Consider the following 20,616-nt stretch of genomic DNA (forward strand, 5'->3'; position numbering starts at 1 on the left):
TAATGGTGTGTGGGGAGAAACTCAGTCCACTAGAGCATCCAGCAAGCGAGGGAATCACATTTTAGCAAGCTGGACAAGAAAACATGATAAACACTGCTGATCAAAAAATGAGCAAACAAAACTTAGCTTGTCCTGGATGGACTGGGAGCAAGGTAGTCAGAAGGAATCTGAGTAGCACTGATTACATCGACAGCCGGCAACAAGTGAAAGCAAAACAGAGCTATATAGGAACCTCCCAGAGGATAACGAACCAGCTGATAGCCAGAGACCAGCAGGATAACAAACAAAGCCACCAGGGGGAGCCCAAAGCAAAAGTCACACCATACCACCAGTGACCACAAGAGGGAGCCTGAAAACAGAGTTCACAACAGGAAAGAACGTCATCTCTTCCGGGAACATCGAGGAGTGGTGGTGTTGGGGAGGCAATGGATACATATTTTATTCATGGGGCATATCCTTGCTATTTACAGTGGGGCAAAAAAGTATTTAGTCAGTGAGCAATAGTGCAAGTTCCACCACTTAAAAAGATGAGAGGCGTCTGTAATTTACATCATAGGTAGACCTCAACTATGGGAGACAAACTGAGAAAAAAAAATCCAGAAAATAACATTGTCTGTTTTTTTATCATTTTATTTGCATATTATGGTGGAAAATAAGTATTTGGTCAGAAACAAACAATCAAGATTTCTGGCTCTCACAGACCTGTAACTTCTTCTTTAAGAGTCTCCTCTTTCCTCCACTCATTACCTGTAGTAATGGCACCCGTTTAAACTTGTTATAAGTATAAAAAGACACCTGTGCACACCCTCAAACAGTCTGACTCCAAACTCCACTATGGTGAAGACCAAAGAGCTGTCAAAGGACACCAGAAACAAAATTGTAGCCCTGCACCAGGCTGGGAAGACTGAATCTGCAATAGCCAACCAGCTTGGAGTGAAGAAATCAACAGTGGGAGCAATAATTAGAAAATGGAAGACATTCAAGACCACTGATAATCTCCCTCGATTTGGGGCTCCACGCAAAATCCCACCCCGTGGGGTCAGAATGATCACAAGAACGGTGAGCAAAAATCTCAGAACCACGCGGGGGGACCTAGTGAATGAACTGCAGAGAGCTGGGACCAATGTAACAAGGCCTACCATAAGTAACACACTACGCCACCATGGACTCAGATCCTGCAGTGCCAGACGTGTCCCACTGCTTAAGCCAGTACATGTCCGGGCCCGTCTGAAGTTTGCTAGAGAGCATTTGGATGATCCAGAGGAGTTTTGGGAGAATGTCCTATGGTCTGATGAAACCAAACTGGAACTGTTTGGTAGAAACATAACTTGTCATGTTTGGAGGAAAGAGAATACTGAGTTGCATCCATCAAACACCATACCTACTGTAAAGCATGGTGGTGGAAACATCATGCTTTGGGGCTGTTTCTCTGCAAAGGGGCCAGGACGACTGATCCGGGTACATGAAAGAATGAATGGGGCCATGTATCATGAGATTTTGAGTGCAAACCTCCTTCCATCAGCAAGGGCATTGAAGATGAAACGTGGCTGGGTCTTTCAACATGACAATGATCCAAAGCACACCGCCAGGGCAACGAAGGAGTGGCTTCTTAAGAAGCATTTCAAGGTCCTGGAGTGGCCTAGCCAGTCTCCAGATCTCAACCCTATAGAAAACCTTTGGAGGGAGTTGAAAGTCCGTGTTGCCAAGCGAAAAGCCAAAAACATCACTGTTCTAGAGGAGATCTGCATGGAGGAATGGGCCAACATACCAACAACAGTGTGTGGCAACCTTGTGAAGACTTACAGAAAACGTTTGACCTCTGTCATTGCCAACAAAGGATATATTACAAAGTATTGAGATGAAATTTTGTTTCTGACCAAATACTTATTTTCCACCATAATATGCAAATAAAATGATAAAAAAACAGACAATGTAATTTTCTGGATTTTTTTTTCTCAGTTTGTCTCCCATAGTTGAGGTCTACCTATGATGTAAATTACAGAGGCCTCTCATCTTTTTAAGTGGCGGAACTTGCACTATTGCTGACTGACTAAATACTTTTTTGCCCCACTGTATATGCTTTATTCTTCAGATTCTTTAATGGGTCCATCAGGATTCTGCTGGGGTTAGAAAATTTCATTTGAACTCCAACAGTATCACTAACTTGGCCATTAACGTTCATGGAGGAACCTTACAAAATTGAACATTTATTGCAAAGGTTCATAGAAACAACATTATGCATACTGTAAGTCATAGCAAAACTACTTAAAGTTTTTGATTTGATTTGTTTTGGTACTTTATGACCCTGAATGCATTAAAAGACACAAATGGTTCCCACCAGTGTGTTTTCTTATAATCATATGTTAGCCATTGATGTCTGTCCAACAATATGATGTGTGGTGTGATGTGCAGGGATGTTTGTAAGTAGGATTATCCCAAAGTATAAATCATGTACTAAGATGTGCCGATCAGGCATCAGAAACCAATTACAGGCTGAATCATTTTCATTTTTTCTTTTTTATATATTGTTTTGCTTTTAATTGCCTCCTGTTATGTTACATAAGACAGATAAAGATCTAGGAGGCTTAAGATCTTACTCAAGAGAGGGATTCATACTCTTCGTTTCGCATTCTTCATCTCTGGTTTGGCCCTGTGTGGGGTTGTCAGGTTTCATATCTAGCCTACAGATAATTCAATCGAGAGATAACTGAAGTATTAGGCTGAAGACACAAGTTAATGCAAATAATAGGGATGCTGAAATCAACAAGCATTCATATAAAGTATAAAATTGAAGGGTTGGTCCGACAGATTGATTTTCATCCTAAATCCCTAACTATTTAATGCCATACTCTAAATTATTTTCTCATATAATTTAATTAAAAATTCCATATGCTTCCATAACTTCACTGTCATGATCCTATGGTAGCTTTTGCACTGACATGCCAGGGGTTAATTATTGTGGCCTCTTTCTGGATCTGGGAGGGCTTTTTATAGCCTCCGTTAGCTCTAATCCTTGTCAGTTATACTCCTGCCCTCGGCTGAGATAGTTGACCCTGGTGTCTTTGCGTGCTTCTGTCTTGTGCCTGCTTTGTGAGATTATATTCTGTTGCTGACCCGGTCTGTCCCTCACGTTGCTCTTGCCTGTTGATTTGGTACTGTTCTGCTGTTCTGTTTGGTTCTTTGGTTGATTGACTCTGGCTTGATCCTTGATTACCCTTCTGTCTCTGCCCTTGGTACCCGTATTGCCGGCTCGGTTTTCTGACTACTGCCTATACCGGTTTAACCCTGTGTGTGTGCTTGTCAGCTTCCTCTCTTCTTACCTTTTCCATTAGTATTTGCTGCATTCTGATCAGATATCCGTGAGCTCCCTTGGCTGGCCCCACCTTGGCCCATCCCCATGTGGTCACGTGCCGCAGGACCTGCATGTCGGCGGTCAGGCTACCTCGTCCTCCAGGCGCCGCCATCCACGTCCAGCGTTGCACCATACCAGATGCGTGTACTGTCTGCGACAGGTCGGTCACGTGGTCATTGACATTATAACTGACCCGAACAGTTTTCTCTTCTGTAACATGGACCCAATGCATACTCAGTCTGAGCAGGTGAAGCACCTGACTCCGATGCTGCATAAGTTAAACTTTGAGCAGCGTGCCCTGGCCCAGTCCCACCAGCAGGTTGCAGATATGGTTCAGGGGGCTCTTGCCTCAGGGATTCAGGGTGCAGGGGGCCACAGATGTCGCTTTAGTTCCTCCCGAACCCAAGGTTAAGTTGCCAGATACATTTTCTGGTAACAAAAAAGAATACAGTGTGTTTAAGGAGGGCTGTAAGCTCTTTTTCTCCTTGAGACCCTCTGGGGATGAGAGTCAGAGGATGGGATTGGTTATGTCTCTGCTTAGGGGGGCTCCACAAGCCTGGGCATTTTCCATCACCTTTAAGGAGAAAGAGAAAAGATGCCGCTGCGAGAAGCAATTGTGCTTCTATTGTGGGGAATCAGGACACTGGAGGAAGGGCTGTCCCTCCTGCCCTTCATCATGCAAGGTGGCAGGAAATGATTAGGTTTGGTTAGTAGTTAAGGAGCCTATCCAGACCTTCAGGTACACTTTTCCTCATGTTTCAAAGTTTTGCTGCAGGTGGAACTTCTAGTGAATGATTGTCCTTCTTTTTCTACAGCCTTTGTGGATTGCGGTTCGTCCATCAACTTGGTCAGCCCTCATTTGATTTCCCAATGCAAGATATGGGCAGTTAGACTCCAGACACCTGTTTAAGTGGTGGCTTTTGAGTCTTCTCCCCTCACCAAAGAAGGGATTTGTTTAGTCTTGGAAGTCTTCTCGTTCAAAGTGGCTCTGATCATATTGAGAAAATAAGTTGTTTTGTTTTGGAGAATTTGCCAGCTGGGTTGGTGTTGGGTATGCACAGGTTACAATGCCATAACCCTATCATCAATTGGGAGATGGAGGAGATTTTCCAATGGAGTCCTAATTATGTTAACCATTGTTGTGAATCTGAATTATTATCTGAACCGGTCAAATCTGTCTCTGTGTCGTCTGTCAGTCTGGAAGGAATTCCAGAGTACCTGAAGGACATGTTCTCTGAAAGTGAGGCTAAGGTCTTACCGCCTCATAGACCCTTTGATTGTGCTATTGAGTTAGTCCTGGTGGCTAAGTTACTGAAAACCCATCTGTTCAATTTGTCCGTTCCTGAGTGGCTAGCCATGAAGGAGTATATTGCGGAAAGCCTCCATAAGGGGCATATACAGCCTTCCATTTCTCCTGTGGCTACTGGGTTCTTTCTTGTAAATAAAAAAGATAGCGGTCTGCATCCCTGCCTTGACTTTCCGGAACTCAACAAAATAACTGTGAGAACCACCTACCCTTTTCCCCTTATCTCAAATTTGTGTAACCAGTTATCAGGGGCCAAATGGTTTTCCAAATTAGATCTCCGGGGGGCTTAAAACCTGATAAGGGTACGGGAGGGGGACAAGTGGAAAACGGCATTCCTCACATCAAAGGGACTCTTTGAAAATCTGGTCATGCCGTCTGAACTTACTAATGCTCCCGCTATTTTTTAAAATTTCATTAATGTGGTGTTTGTGGACCTTAAAGGCTGATTTGTTATTATTTATTTGGATGACATTTTAGTGTATTCCCTGGACTGTCAGACTCATTTACAACATCTACGAACAGTTCTCCAAAGACTCAGGGAAAATCTTTTGTTTGGTAAATTGGAAAAATGCATGTTTTTTGTACAAGAACTGTCTTTTTTGGGTCTTATTGTTTCCTGTGAGGGGTTTTGCATGGATCCCAAGAAGGTGCAGGCGATTGCAGACTGGGTTCAACCACGAGATCTTAAAGGGTTGCAGCTCTTCTTGGGATTCGCAAACTATTATCAGAAGTTTATAAAGGGATTTTCACAAGTTGCTAAACCATTTACTGATCTTACCTGTAAGGGGGCGGATGCAAGAAATTGATTGGGGCTCGCCAAGGAGTCCTTCTTGGCACTTAAAAAATGTTTTATGTCCTCTCCGATTTTGATACAGCCAGACTCATCCAAACCTTTTGTTGTGGAGGTGGACGCTTCTGAGGTGGGGGTGGGGCAGTGTTTTCCCAGGGTCCTGCCACTTTGACTAACCTCAGACCCTGTGTCTTCTTTTCCTAGAAGTTATTGTCCACCAAGAGAAATTATGATGTGGGCAATAGAGAACTTCTTGCGGTCAAATTGGCGTTCAAAAAATGGAGGCACTTTTTGGAAGGGACGGCTCATCCAATTACGGTAATCACGGATTATAAAAATTTGGCATATATAAAGTCTAAAGACTGACTCCTAGACAAGCTTGTTGGTCTTTTCTTTCATGGCTTCAGTTTTTTATTACTTTTCATCCTGGTTCCAAGAATGTTAAAGCAGATGCATTTTCCAGAAGTTTTGAGCCTGTATCTCCCCCCCCGATCGCCATCCTCCATTCTTCTTCCCGGGGTGGTGGTGGCAGGGGTCTCGTCTGAGTTGGAGCGAGAAATTGTGGGGGCCCAGTCTCTAACCCTTGTTCCTAAGCCAGGGGATAAATTTTGTTCCAGTACAATTACGTTCTAAGCTCCTGCAGGAGCTTCATGACTCCAGGCTAAGTGCCCATCCCGGTATCATGGCCACAAGACAGGCGGTGGCCAGGGTTTTTTGGTGGCCTTCATTAGGTTGTGATGTCAATAAATTTATATCTGCATATGGGGTTTGTGCCCGCTCCAAAAGCGCTCTTAGCCGGCCGGCTGGGGAACTGGTACCTTTGCCGGTTTCTGATGGTCCATGGACTCACCTGTCCATGCACTTTATCACCAGTCTCCTGCCTTCCAAGGACAATACTGTGATATGAGTAGTGGTTGACAGGTTTTCGAAGCAGGCTCATTTTGTTCCCTTGGCAGCATTGCATTCAGCAGAGATTTTGTCTAGGTTGTTTGTGCAGCATGTGGTCCATTTGCATGGGGTACCCCTGTATGTAGTGTCTGACAGAGGTGTGCAATTTGTAGCAAACTTTTGGAGGGCATTCTGTAATAAATTATCAGAGAAAAGAGGCTGTGGCCACTGTCATTGCCCCAGCTCCTTTCCTGAAACGAAGCGCCATCAGTGACACTTATTACATCGGCTGAGCTAATCGCTGTGTGCTGTATGCTCTGTGAAGTGTACAATCACAGCACATTCTCTGTTGCTGGCTCAGATCAGTAATAATGAGCCAGCAACAGAGCACTGTCAGTGACATCACTTGGAGAGGCAGTGGTGAACTCAGCATGCTGGGTAGCCTTACCACACACACTAACAATTCGCTCTCGTGCTGGCTCATTACTGTTGATCTGAACCAGCAACGAAGCGTGCACTGTCATTGGGCACATTGCACAGTGTATATCGCACAGGGACTAGCCAAACCCCTGAAACAAGTGTCACTGATATTAAAATTACTGATAACCAAGATTAGGCAACTAGTTATCGCTACTGCAGGGTATTATTCACAGGATAAGCAATATCATTTGTAAATTCCTGACTCTCCTCTTCTTGATGATTTTTATTAGCTTCACATCTACAGCACGTGACCAATGTAGCTAATAGTTGGGTTCCGCAGTCTCGTGCCATCTACATTGGTATAATTGCTATAAGAATAATGGTGCACACTATATATTAAATGGCATCTCTTTGGACTTGCAAAAGGCAAGATAAGTAGGTACAGTAGGTGGAGAGATAGGGATAGGAGACATGGTTGAAGGCAAATTTTAATTGCCTTTAATTTCGCAAAAAAATTTGAGTTCTCCTGAATCTGATTCTTTTGTAAGTCGCTTGAGGTAAAAAAAAAAATACTTATCTCACCACTCACCTGTCCTGCTGCCACTGTCCCCCATCCACTGCTCCACACAGCTCCCTTTAGCCTCCTCTTCACTACCGCTCTGTAGTTCTCTGACGTCATAACTAGAAATGAGCGAACTTGTTCAGAAAACTTTCGCCAATCTCAAAGTCGGCATGAAGGTTGCACGTTCAGATTAATGTTCCGATTCCCGAGCATTTCCTCAAAATTTGATAAATGATCGAGTTTCTTCTAAGGCTGTGATCACGGTAAGATCATTACCGTCGGCCAGAGCGATGTGGAGACACTCTGACCCTGCAGCTGTGACTATGACCGGCAGTACTGTAAATCATTACCGCTGTCCAGAGAGCCGTGGTTCCCATGCTGTCAAATATCAGCATGAGCCCGAAGCTGTGATAAGAGGTAAAAAGTTTACGTCCTGTCACTGGCGTCAGAAATGAATGATTAAAATCCGAAATGCCTTTGCTCAATTTGCACATTTTCTTAAACCCATGCACACTATTGTGACTTTTATGGATTACTAATAGTGTTGAGCATTCCGATACCGCAAGTATCGGGTATCGGTCGATACTTGCGGTATCGGAATTCCGATACCGAGATCCGATACTTTTGTGGAATCGGAATCGGAAGTTCCCAATGTATGGTTCCCAGGGTCTGAAGGAGAGGAAACTCTCCTTCAGGCCCTGGGATCCATATCCATGTAAAAAATAAAGAATTAAAATAAAAAATAGGGATATACTCACCCTCTGACGCGCCCTGGTAGTAACCGGCAGCCAGCTTTGCTTAAAATGAGCGCGTTCAGCACCTTCCATGATGTCACGGCTTCTGATTGGTCACGTGCCGCTCATGTGACCGCCACGCGACCAATCACAAGCCGTGACGTCATTCTCAGGTCCTAAATTCCTAGAATTCGGAATTTAGGACCTGAGAATGATGTCACGGCTTGTGATTGGTCGCGTGGTGGTCACATGAGCGGCACGCAACCAATCAGAAGCCGTGACATCATGGAAGGCCCTAAACGCGCTCATTTTAAGCAACGGAAGCTGCCGGTTAACAGCGGTAAGGTGCAGGGGCCTCCGGAGAGGTGAGTGTTATGACCCCAGTGGACAGGGTCTCAGAGGAACGTGTAAGTCTGCGAGATTCAAAAATCCAGCTCATAGGGCTGTGGTAACTGGGTTGAAAGGGACCTCTTGCCTCCAGAGAAAGGGACCCCAAAGCAAGATACAAGCCCCCCACAAATAATAACGGTGAGGTAAGAGGAAATGACAAACACAGAAATGAACCAGGTTCAGCAAAGAGAGGCCAGCTTACTAATAGCAGAATATAGCAAGATAACTTATCTGGTCAACAAAAACCCTATAAAAATCCACGCTGGAGATTCAAGAACCCCCGAACCGTCTAACGGTCCGGGGGGAGAACACCAGCCCCCTAGAGCTTCCAGCAAAGGTCAGGATACAGATTGGAACAAGCTGGACAAAAATACCAAACAAAACAAAAGCAAAAAGCAAGGAAGCAGACTTAGCTTGAAATACAGGAACCAGGATCATAGGACAAGAGCACAACAGATTAGCTCTGATTTCAACGATGCCAGGCATAGAACTGAAGGTCCAGGGAGCTTATATAGCAACGCCCCTGAACTAACGGCCCAGGTGAGGATATAGGAAAAGACAGAAGCTCCAGAGTCAAATCACTAATGACCACTAGAGGGAGCAAAAAGCAAAATCACAACAGTACCCCCCCCCTTAGTGAGGGGTCACCGAACCCTCACCACGACCACCAGGGCGATCAGGACGAGCGGCGTGAAAGGCACGAACTAAATCGGCCGCATGAACATCAGAGGCGACCACCCAGGAATTATCTTCCTGACCATAGCCCTTCCACTTGACCAGGTACTGAAGCCTCCGCCTGGAGAGACGAGAATCCAAGATCTTCTCCACCACGTACTCCAACTCGCCCTCGACCAACACCGGAGCAGGAGGCTCAGCAGAAGGAACCACAGGCACAACGTACCGCCGCAACAAGGACCTATGAAACACGTTGTGGATAGCAAACGACACAGGAAGATCCAGGCGAAAGGATACAGGATTAAGGATTTCCAATATCTTGTAAGGACCAATAAAACGAGGTTTAAATTTGGGAGAGGAAACCTTCATAGGAACAAAGCGGGAAGAAAGCCACACCAAATCCCCAACACGTAGTCGGGGACCCACACCGCGGCGGCGGTTTGCAAAGCGCTGAGTCCTCTCCTGTGACAACTTCAAGTAGTCCACCACAAGATTCCAGATCCGCTGCAACCTATCCACCACAGAATCCACCCCAGGGCAGTCAGAAGGTTCCACATGACCCGAAGAAAAATGAGGGTGGAAACCAGAGTTGCAGAAAAACGGCGAAACCAAGGTGGCGGAACTAGCCCGATTATTAAGGGCAAACTCAGCCAACGGCAAGAAGGTCACCCAATCGTCCTGATCAGCAGAGACAAAACACCTCAAATAAGCCTCCAAAGTCTGATTAGTTCGCTCCGTCTGTCCATTAGTCTGAGGATGGAAAGCAGACGAAAACGACAAGTCAATGCCCATCCTACTACAAAAGGATCGCCAGAATCTGGAAACGAACTGGGATCCTCTGTCTGACACAATATTCTCAGGGATGCCGTGCAAACGAACCACGTTCTGGAAAAACACAGGAACCAGATCGGAAGAGGAAGGCAGCTTAGGCAAAGGAACCAAATTGACCATCTTGGAGAAGCGATCACATATCACCCAGATAACAGACATGCCTTGAGACACCGGAAGATCAGAAATGAAATCCATGGAGATATGTGTCCAAGGTCTCTTAGGGACAGGCAAGGGCAAGAGCAACCCGCTGGCACGAGAACAGCAAGGCTTAGCTCGAGCACAAGTCCCACAGGACTGTACAAATGACCGCACATCCCTAGACAAGGAAGGCCACCAAACGGATCTGGCCACCAGATCTCTGGTGCCAAAAATTCCTGGGTGACCTGCCAACACCGAGGAATGAACCTCGGAAATGACTCTGCTGGTCCACTTATCAGGCACAGACAGTCTGTCAGGTGGACAAGAATCAGGCCTATCAGCCTGAAATCTCTGCAACACACGTCGCAGATCTGGAGAAATAGCTGACAAGATAATACCATCCTTAAGAATACCAACAGGTTCAGCGACTCCAGGAGCATCAGGCACAAAGCTCCTGGAAAGAGCATCGGCCTTCACATTTTTTGAACCTGGTAAATACGAGACAACAAAGTCAAAACGGGAGAAAAACAATGACCAGCGGGCCTGTCTAGGATTCAGGCGTTTAGCAGACTCGAGATACATCAGATTTTTGTGATCAGTCAAGACCACCACACGATGCTTAGCACCCTCGAGCCAATGACGCCACTCCTCAAATGCCCATTTCATGGCCAACAACTCCCGATTGCCCACATCATAATTTCGCTCCGCAGGCGAAAACTTCCTAGAGAAAAAGGCGCAAGGTCTCATAACAGAGCAACCAGGGCCTCTCTGCGACAAAACGGCCCCTGCTCCAATCTCTGAAGCATCCACCTCAACCTGAAAGGGAAGCGAGACATCAGGCTGGCACAAAACAGGCGCCGAAGTAAACCGACGTTTCAACTCCTGGAAAGCCTCCACGGCAGCAGGAGCCCAATTAACCACATCGGAGCCCTTCTTGGTCATATCCGTCAAAGGTTTCACAATGCTAGAAAAGTTAGCGATAAAACGACGGTAGAAGTTAGCGAAACCCAAGAACTTCTGAAGACTCTTAACTGACGAGGGCTGAGTCCAATCAAGAATAGCTCGGACCTTGACTGGGTCCATCTCCACAGCAGAAGGGGAAAAAATGAACCCCAAAAAGGGAACCTTCTGTACACCAAAAAGACACTTTGAGCCCTTGACAAACAAAGAATTTTCACGCAAAATTTTAAAGACCATCCTGACCTGCTCCACATGCGAGTCCCAATTATCAGAAAAAAACAGAATATCATCCAGATAAACGATCAAAAATTTATCCAGATAGTTCCGGAAAATGTCATGCATAAAGGACTGAAAAACTGAAGGGGCATTAGAGAGCCCAAAAGGCATCACCAAGTACTCAAAATGACCTTCGGGCGTATTGAATGCGGTTTTCCATTCATCCCCTTGCTTAATGCGCACAAGGTTGTACGCACCACGAAGGTCTATCTTGGTAAACCACTTGGCACCTTTAATCCGGGCAAACAAGTCAGACAACAGCGGCAAAGGATACTGAAATTTGACAGTGATCTTATTTAAAAGCCGATAGTCAATACAAGGCCTCAAAGATCCGTCCTTTTTAGCCACAAAAAAGAATCCCGCACCAAGAGGGGAAGAAGACGGACGGATGTGTCCTTTCTCCAGAGACTCCTTGATATATGAACGCATAGCGGTATGTTCAGGTATCGACAGATTAAACAGTCTTCCCTTAGGAAATTTACTGCCTGGAATCAAATCTATTGCACAGTCACATTCCCTATGAGGAGGCAATGCACTGGACCTGGACTCGCTAAAGACATCCTGATAGTCAGACAAATACTCCGGAACTTCCGAAGGTGTAGAAGAAGCAATAGACACAGGCAGGGAATCCTCATGAATACCACGACAGCCCCAACTAGACACTGACATAGCCTTCCAGTCAAGGACTGGATTATGGGTCTGTAACCATGGCAGCCCCAAAACAACCAAATCATGCATTTTATGTAGAACGAGAAAACGTATCACCTCGCGGTGTTCAGGAGTCATGCACATGGTAACCTGTGTCCAATACTGCGGTTTATTTTCTGCTAATGGCGTAGCATCAATACCCCTAAGAGGGATAGGATTTTCTAATGGTTCAAGAATAAAACCACAGCGCTTAGCAAATGAGAGATCCATAAGACTCAGGGCAGCACCTGAATCTACAAACGCCATGACAGGATAAGATGACAGTGAGCAAATCAAAGTTACAGACAGAATAAACTTAGGATGCAAATTACCAACGGTGACAGGACTAACAACCTTAGATATACGTTTAGAGCATGCTGAGATAACATGTGTAGAATCACCACAGTAGTAGCACAAGCCATTCCGGCGTCTATGAATTTTCCTCTCATTTCTAGTCAGGATTCTATCACATTGCATCAAATCAGGTGTCCGTTCAGACAACACCATGAGGGAATTTGCGGTTTTTCTATCACATTGCATCACATCAGGTGTCTGTTCAGACAACAACATGAGGGAATTTGCGGTTTTGCACTCCCGCAACCGCCGGTCAATTTGAATAGCCAGGGACATGGTATCATTCAGACCTGTGGGAATGGGAAAACCCACCATAACATTCTTAATGGCCTCAGAAAGGCCATTTCTAAAATTAGCGGCCAGTGCACACTCGTTCCAATGTGTCAGCACGGACCATTTCCGAAATTTTTGGCAATACACCTCAGCCTCGTCCTGGCCCTGAGACATAGCCAGCAAGGCTTTCTCTGCCTGAATCTCAAGATTGGGTTCCTCATAAAGTAAACCGAGCGCCAGAAAAAACGCATCAATATCAGCCAATGCCGGATCTCCTGGCGCCAACGAAAAAGCCCAATCTTGAGGGTCACCCCGTAAGAATGAAATAACAATTTTTACTTGTTGAGCAGAGTCTCCAGACGAACAAGGTTTCAGGGACAAAAACAATTTACAATTATTCCTGAAATTCCTAAACTTAAATCGGTCTCCTGAAAACAGTTCAGGAATCGGAATCTTGGGTTCAGACCTAGGATTTCTGGTAACATAATCTTGTATACCCTGCACACGAGCGGCAAGCTGGTCCACACTTGTAATCAAGGTCTGGACATTCATGTCTGCAGCAAGCTTAAGCCACTCTGAGGTAAAGGGGAAAAGAAAAAAAAAAAAATGAGAGAGGGAAAAAAAAACCTCAAAATTTTCTTTCTTATAATCCCACTTCTGCAATGCATTAAACATTTAATACTGGCCTGGCATACTGTTATGACCCCAGTGGACAGGGTCTCAGAGGAACGTGTAAGTCTGCGAGATTCAAAAATCCAGCTCATAGGGCTGTGGTAACTGGGTTGACCAAATAGCTACTCCTAACGCCAACACTAGAAGTAGCCGGGGATCATGCCTACGGTGATCGCTAGATGACTCGCGCCAGCCGGAGAATCTAACTACCCCTAGGAGAAGAAAACAAAGACCTCTCTTGCCTCCAGAGAAAGGGACCCCAAAGCAAGATACAAGCCCCCCACAAATAATAACGGTGAGGTAAGAGGAAATGACAAACACAGAAATGAACCAGGTTCAGCAAAGAGAGGCCAGCTTACTAATAGCAGAATATAGCAAGATAACTTATCTGGTCAACAAAAACCCTATAAAAATCCACGCTGGAGATTCAAGAACCCCCGAACCGTCTAACGGTCCGGGGGGAGAACACCAGCCCCCTAGAGCTTCCAGCAAAGGTCAGGATACAGATTGGAACAAGCTGGACAAAAATACCAAACAAAACAAAAGCAAAAAGCAAGGAAGCAGACTTAGCTTGAAATACAGGAACCAGGATCATAGGACAAGAGCACAACAGATTAGCTCTGATTTCAACGATGCCAGGCATAGAACTGAAGGTCCAGGGAGCTTATATAGCAACGCCCCTGAACTAACGGCCCAGGTGAGGATATAGGAAAAGACAGAAGCTCCAGAGTCAAATCACTAATGACCACTAGAGGGAGCAAAAAGCAAAATCACAACAGGTGAGTATATCAATATTTTTTATTTTAATTCTTTATTTTACACATTCATATGGATCCCAGGGCCTGAAGGAGAGTTTCTTCTCCTTCAGACCCTGGGAACCATAAGGGATACCTTCCGATACTTGAGTCCCATTGACTTGTATTGGTATCGGTTATCGGTATCGGCGAGATCCGATACTTTTCGGGTATTGGCCGATACTATCCGATACCGATACTTTCAAGTATCGGACAGTATCACTCAACACTAATTACTAATAAAGACTTTAAATTTTATTGGAGGCAGTCGTGCTGGATTTCTTTCATTGTTTTCATACAGTTCATTTATGTTTTAAGGGGGGAGGCAATCACTTTTTCGCACAGCGACCTGTAGGTTTGGATTTCTTTTCCCCTTATTAATAAAAACCTTCATTTAAAAACTGCATTTTGTGTTTTCTTATGTTATCTTTTGTCTAATATTTAAATTCGTTTTGTGATATGAAAAATTTAAGCGTGACAAACATGCAAAAGAATAGAGAACGATTAAGGGGGCAAACACTTTTTCACACAACTGTCTCTATCTATTTATCTTTTCTATCTCTCTATTCTGTTGATTCTGGCTGTGAATTTACTGTACTTGGCTGATAAAACTGCAGGTTTCCCTTGAGATGTGTGCTTAAAAATTGGACGTCATACACATGGTCCGTGTGCCGTTCAATGTTTTCTCACACCCATTGGCTTGCATTGGTGAGTGTGATTCGATTCTCCCATCCACTCGCACCATGCTGCGGTTTTTTTTTCTCATTCCGATTACAGCTGAAGAAAAACTCGCAGATTAGCACTAACTCATTGAATAACATTGGTCAGAGTATAATGCGAAAATTTCTCGCATTGCTGTCCTTCGATTTACACGTTTGTATGTGCAAGCCCTTACGAAGTGACTCAGGATGAAAAACGACTCCTCCCTGGATTGATCTGCTCATCTCTAATTGTCTTTAGCTTATAATTCTATATTTTATTTTTATATTATACTTATCTACACAAGCCAGAAAAACATATAATATTACCCAATGACTGGTTGCGTAGATCTTATTTCCTTGCCATCTGTACAATCTCCCACTCCGGTGTCCAAGGAGTAAAAATAACTGCCTGAGAATTCATGTAAATTTAGATATCGTCAGACGTTTCTCTGGCGTCTCTCCAGAAATAATCTTGGAAATACAAGTTGGAGCCTAAACAATATTTTGTCTTTGTTATAATATTTTAATTATCGCTGCTTTCAATTTGACAGCGCACACAATGTGTTGCAGGCTCCGCGCGCAGTAAAGGGAAGATGCCAGTTCTTGGCTTCTTTAAATGGCGCCACACACACCACACATAATAATGTGAGATCAAATCAGGATAAGTACAGTCGCTTCCAGAGCCATAAAGCCGGCATTGTGCTTGTGCATGGTTCTGAATCTTCTTAATTAGGAATAGGAAATTTTAGCCAAACTCAATTTCCATCAACTTCCAAAGAACAATGTGGAGCTCATCTGATTTTCACTCTTTTCATACATTTCAGTCTATCAGTCCCTTTCACTTCTGCATGTAATACATACTACCTGTAACATCTCAATAAATGTTACATGACTCCAATATGTCTACAAAGGATTGTTCATTATGAATACATCCTTAAAGGGGAAGTACTCTTTTAACTCCAACTCTTTGTCAAAAATGAGAAAATCAGCTAGTTACCCTAAGTCTCTGTTCACACTTTGATTTATACTTCCATTGGGTATTTACATCAGGAGTATATGTCTGACGTAAACCTCTGACTTGCCACTCTATGTGGATATATGAGAACTGCCTAAGGGTAAGATCACATTAGGCGATTTTCATGCTTTCCATCTTTTCTTGTGTCTTTTTGCAGTGTTTTTGATGCATTTTTTTTGCGCGTTTTTGTGTTGATTTTGGCATGCTAGATATGTCACTTGTGCATGCTGATCAAGAAAAAAAATGTCCTATTCTATAGAATCCGGTTTTGGCACAAAAAACACAGCAAAACATGATATCTGCGTTTTTGGTGCATTTTTTCACCACCCATTCAAGTTAATGGGTGAAAAATGCTGAAAAAACACTGAAAGAAGTGACATGTTCTATGTCCAAATAACCATGCAAAGCACAAAATACTGATGACAAAAAACCAATGTGTGCGCATGAGATTTCTGAAATCTCATAGGCTTTGCTGGTGCTGTAAAACACAGCTGAAAATTAGCATAAAGAAAAGCATAAAAAAACCGCAGCAAAATTGCACAGTGTGAACTCAGCCTAAAAGAAAAATTTAAGTGAACAGAGGTAACTTGTCATTCTAGATATACAATGGGGGAAATAAGCATTTGATCCCTGATTTTGTAAGTTTGCCCACTGACAAAGACATGAACAGTCTATAATTTTAAGGGTAGGTTACTTTTATCATTGAGAGAATATCAAAAATAAAATCCAGAAAATCACATTGTATACATTATATAAATTTACTTTCATTTTGCAGTGAGAAATAAGTATTTGATCCCCTACCAACCATTAAGAGTCCTGTCTCCTACAGACCAGTTAGATGCTGCTAATCAACTCGTTATCTGCTTAAAGACAGCTGTCTTACATAGTCACCTTTATAAAAGACTCCTGTCCACAGACTCAATTAATCAGTCAGACTCTAACCTCTACAACATGGGCAAGACCAAAGAGCTTTATAAGGATGTCAGGGACAAGATCATAGACCTGCACAAAGCTGGAATGGGCTACAAAACCATAAGTAAGATGCTGGGTGAGAAGGAGACAACTGTTGGTGCAATAGTAAGAAAATGGAAGAAATTCAAAATAACTGTCAATCGACATCGATCTGGGGTACCATGCAAAATCTCACCTCGTGGGGTGTCCTTGATCATGAGGAAGGTGAGAGATCAGCCTAAAACTACATGGGGGAACTTGTTAATGATCTCAAGGCAGCTGGGACCACAGTCACCAAGAAAACCATTGGTAACACATTACGCCGTAAAGGTTTAAAATCCTGCAGTGCTCACAAGGTTCCCCGGCTCAAGAAGGCACATGTGCAGGCCCCTCTGAAGTTTGCCAATGAACACCTGGATGATTCTGTGAGTGATTGGGAGAAGGTTCTGTGGTCAGATGAGACAAAAATTGAGGTCTTTGGCATTAACTCAACTCGCCTTGTTTGGAGATAAAGAAATGTTGCCTATGACTAGAGATGAGTGAATATTTCAATATTCGGTTCGGCTCACAATTGACGAATTTACAATATTCGCTGATTTAATTGCCGAATATAGCCTAACATACACAGCACAAAAGCCAGTGTAGCACTTCTGATCGGCGGTAAAATCATCCCACATTCCCACGCTGTCAGAATCGCTCAGCTGTATTCAGAGGTATAAAGTTTATCTCCGGTTACTGGTGTCAGCTGATGGGACTAAAGCTCCCATCAGCTCACACCTGCTGCCGCTAATAACAGTGAGAGCAGGAGTGGCGGATGGGAGTATTCATCAGCCGCTCCTGCACTGGAAATAAATAATGAAAAAAAAAACCTGCGTGGGTTCCCTTGTATTTTTGATAACCAGCCAGGCAAAACTCACAGCTGGGGCTGCAACCTACAGCTGTCAGCTTCAGCAAGTCTGGTTATTAAGAATAGAGGGGTCCCCATGCCTTATTTTTAATTATTTAAATAAATAATTTTTGATAACCAGCCTTGCTAAAGCTCACAGCTGGGGGCTGGTATTCTCAGGCTGGCAAGGGGCCATGTATATAGGACCCTCCAGCCTAAATATAGCAGCCCTCAGCTGCCCAGAAAAGGTGCATCTATTATATTCCCACTTGCCCTGTAGTGTTGGCAAGTGGGGTTCATATTTGTGGGGTTGATTTCACCTTTGTATTGTCAAGTGACATCAAGCCCACGGGTTAGTAATGGAGAGTCATGTACACTACAGACCAAAAGTTTGGACACCTTCTCATTTAAAGATTTTTCTGTATTTTCATGACTATGAAAATTGTACATTCACACTGAAGGCATCAAAACTATGAATTAACACATGTGGAATTATATACTTAACAAAAAAGTGTGAAACAACTGAAATTATGTCTTATATTCTAGGTTCTTCAAAGTAGCCACCTTTTGATTTCATGACTGCTTTGCACACTCTTGGCATTCTCTTGATGAGCTTCAAGAGGTAGTCACCGGCAATGGTTTTCAATTTACAGGTGTGCCCTGTCAGGTTAAATAAGTGGGATTTCTTGCCTTATAAGTGGGATTGGGACCATCAGTTGTGTTGTGCAGAAGTCTGGTGATACACAACTGATAGTCCTACTGAATAGACTGTTAGCTGTTTTTTTCTTGCCATAATACAAATTCTAAGTAAAGATAACCACTTATAGCGTTTTTAAACATGGTACATAAATAATTGTAAATAATTAGTACCCATAAATAGGACCATAAACCACCCTATCATCAACTATACAACATATACATAAAGAAAAAAGATGACATTAGGTGAAGTAGAATATTAAAATAAATACTTTATTAATTAAAAAGTTAACAACCAGTGGATGGAGACAATATAACGAACAAGAACAGCTGAGTGTCATGAAACAATGGCAGGAGAAGAGTGTGTAGAAGGTCCAAATAACCACCCTAATCATAAGAAGAATGAAGTCCAAAACAGTTACTACTGCACAGCAATGGGATACCCAATAAAATATAGTTATGTATAACAACTCCAAATGAGAGTTGCTTACTCCTTTACATTGTGGGATAGTCATCAGACATTGTATTTAAGCGGCCTAAAATTCTGTCTTCAAGTGATCACATAGCCGCTAAGCACACTCCTAAATAATAACAGTGTGCAAACAACAATAATTACTAAATTAGACAATTTTCGACAATATCTTACCCACCGCAGTGCAGGGACCTTCGACGAACACGCCTCCACCCCAAAGCGCGTTTCGGAAAAAAACCTTCGTCAGGGGGCATTAGAATCAAATACAGCCGCGTCTAAATAGGGTTGACCCCGGAAGTACCAGGCGGCTATGCACCGGAAGTAAAGAGCGCCGTCATAGCAACTCAGGAACACCGAGCACACCAAGGAACTACGGGCAGAGACAGACGATCACGGGGGCCCCACGTGATCAATCGTCACCTGACCGAGACCTGGAAGTTCCAGAGCCGAGGGAGGAGACAGCGCTCATAAATACTATACAAGTATTACTGCTAAGGTGAAACTAACACACACATATAAACCTGGTGCGCCAGGTACAGACCACTAAACACCAATGTGGACCATCACTAAATCACAACAGGGGATTATTAAAATGTAGCCACAGGGGAACGGTTGGCAATTCATGGATATTACAAGTGACTACTGAGGTACGGGAATCACAGTACTATTTCACACCAATATGCATAAATTAAACAAATAGTATACAAATAATAGCAACCTTAGTAACCCAAGAATTACCAAAAATATAAATCTATAACATCACTCACTTGATACCCGATACATATTACAAAAGCCTACCCCCCATTACGGATAGTGATGCTACAATGGCCGCAAGAGATGTATATATAAAAGTAGTCCATAAAGGTGTTCGGCCTTAATTGAGCACGTTATAGTCCATAGTTCGACACGAGTCCAATTCCTCGATAGGTTGTAGAGAGGAGCCAATTTCTGACTATTAGCCACCATATCCTGAGGACCACGGGATCAGTAAGCCAAAAAAGCGAGACTAAGACAAAAGTAATAATAACAGTTAAAAGCAATATAAAAACTTGCCATAATACAAATTCTAAGTAAAGCATAGTCATGAAAATACAGAAAAATCTTTAAATGAGAAGGTGTGTCCAAATGTTTGGTCTGTACTGTATAAGACTCCTATCCATTACTAATCCTATAGTTATATTGTAAATAAAGACACAGCCAGAATAAAGTCCTTTATTAGAAATAAGACTAAACACAATTTTCCATTTAATTTAAAAATGACAAACACAGTTATACTCACATAACGCCTAATTCCACGAAAGCCCTTGTTCTCCTGTAATAAACTAAAATAAGAAATAGTGTTGAGCATTCCGATACTGCAAATATCGGGTATCGGCCGATATTCGCTGTATCGGAATTCCGATACCGAGTTCCGATATTTTTGCGATATCGGAAATCGGAATCGGAAGTTCCTATAGTGCAATTATGCACTATAATGGAGTGTGGGCGGTGCGTGGGCGGAGACTGCGTGTGTGCGAGCGGTGTCTGTGCGTGACCGGGGGCTCTGTGCATGTGTGCCAGGGCTCTGTGCTTGTGTGCCGGGGCTCTGTGCTTGTGTGCCGGGGCTCTGTGCGGGCTGCGGGGTTCTGTGCAGGCTGCTGTGGCTCTGTGCGGGCTGCGGGTCTCTGTGCGGGCTGCTGTGGCTCTGTGCGGGCTGCCGTGGCTCTGTGCGGGCTGCCGTGCCTCTGTGCATGTGTGCTGGGGCTCTCTGCATGTGTGCAGGCATCGTCCGATGGGACTACAAGTCCCATCGG

This window comes from Ranitomeya variabilis, chromosome 3, assembly GCF_051348905.1.
Source record: "Ranitomeya variabilis isolate aRanVar5 chromosome 3, aRanVar5.hap1, whole genome shotgun sequence".
Classification (NCBI taxonomy): Eukaryota; Metazoa; Chordata; class Amphibia; order Anura; family Dendrobatidae; genus Ranitomeya; species Ranitomeya variabilis.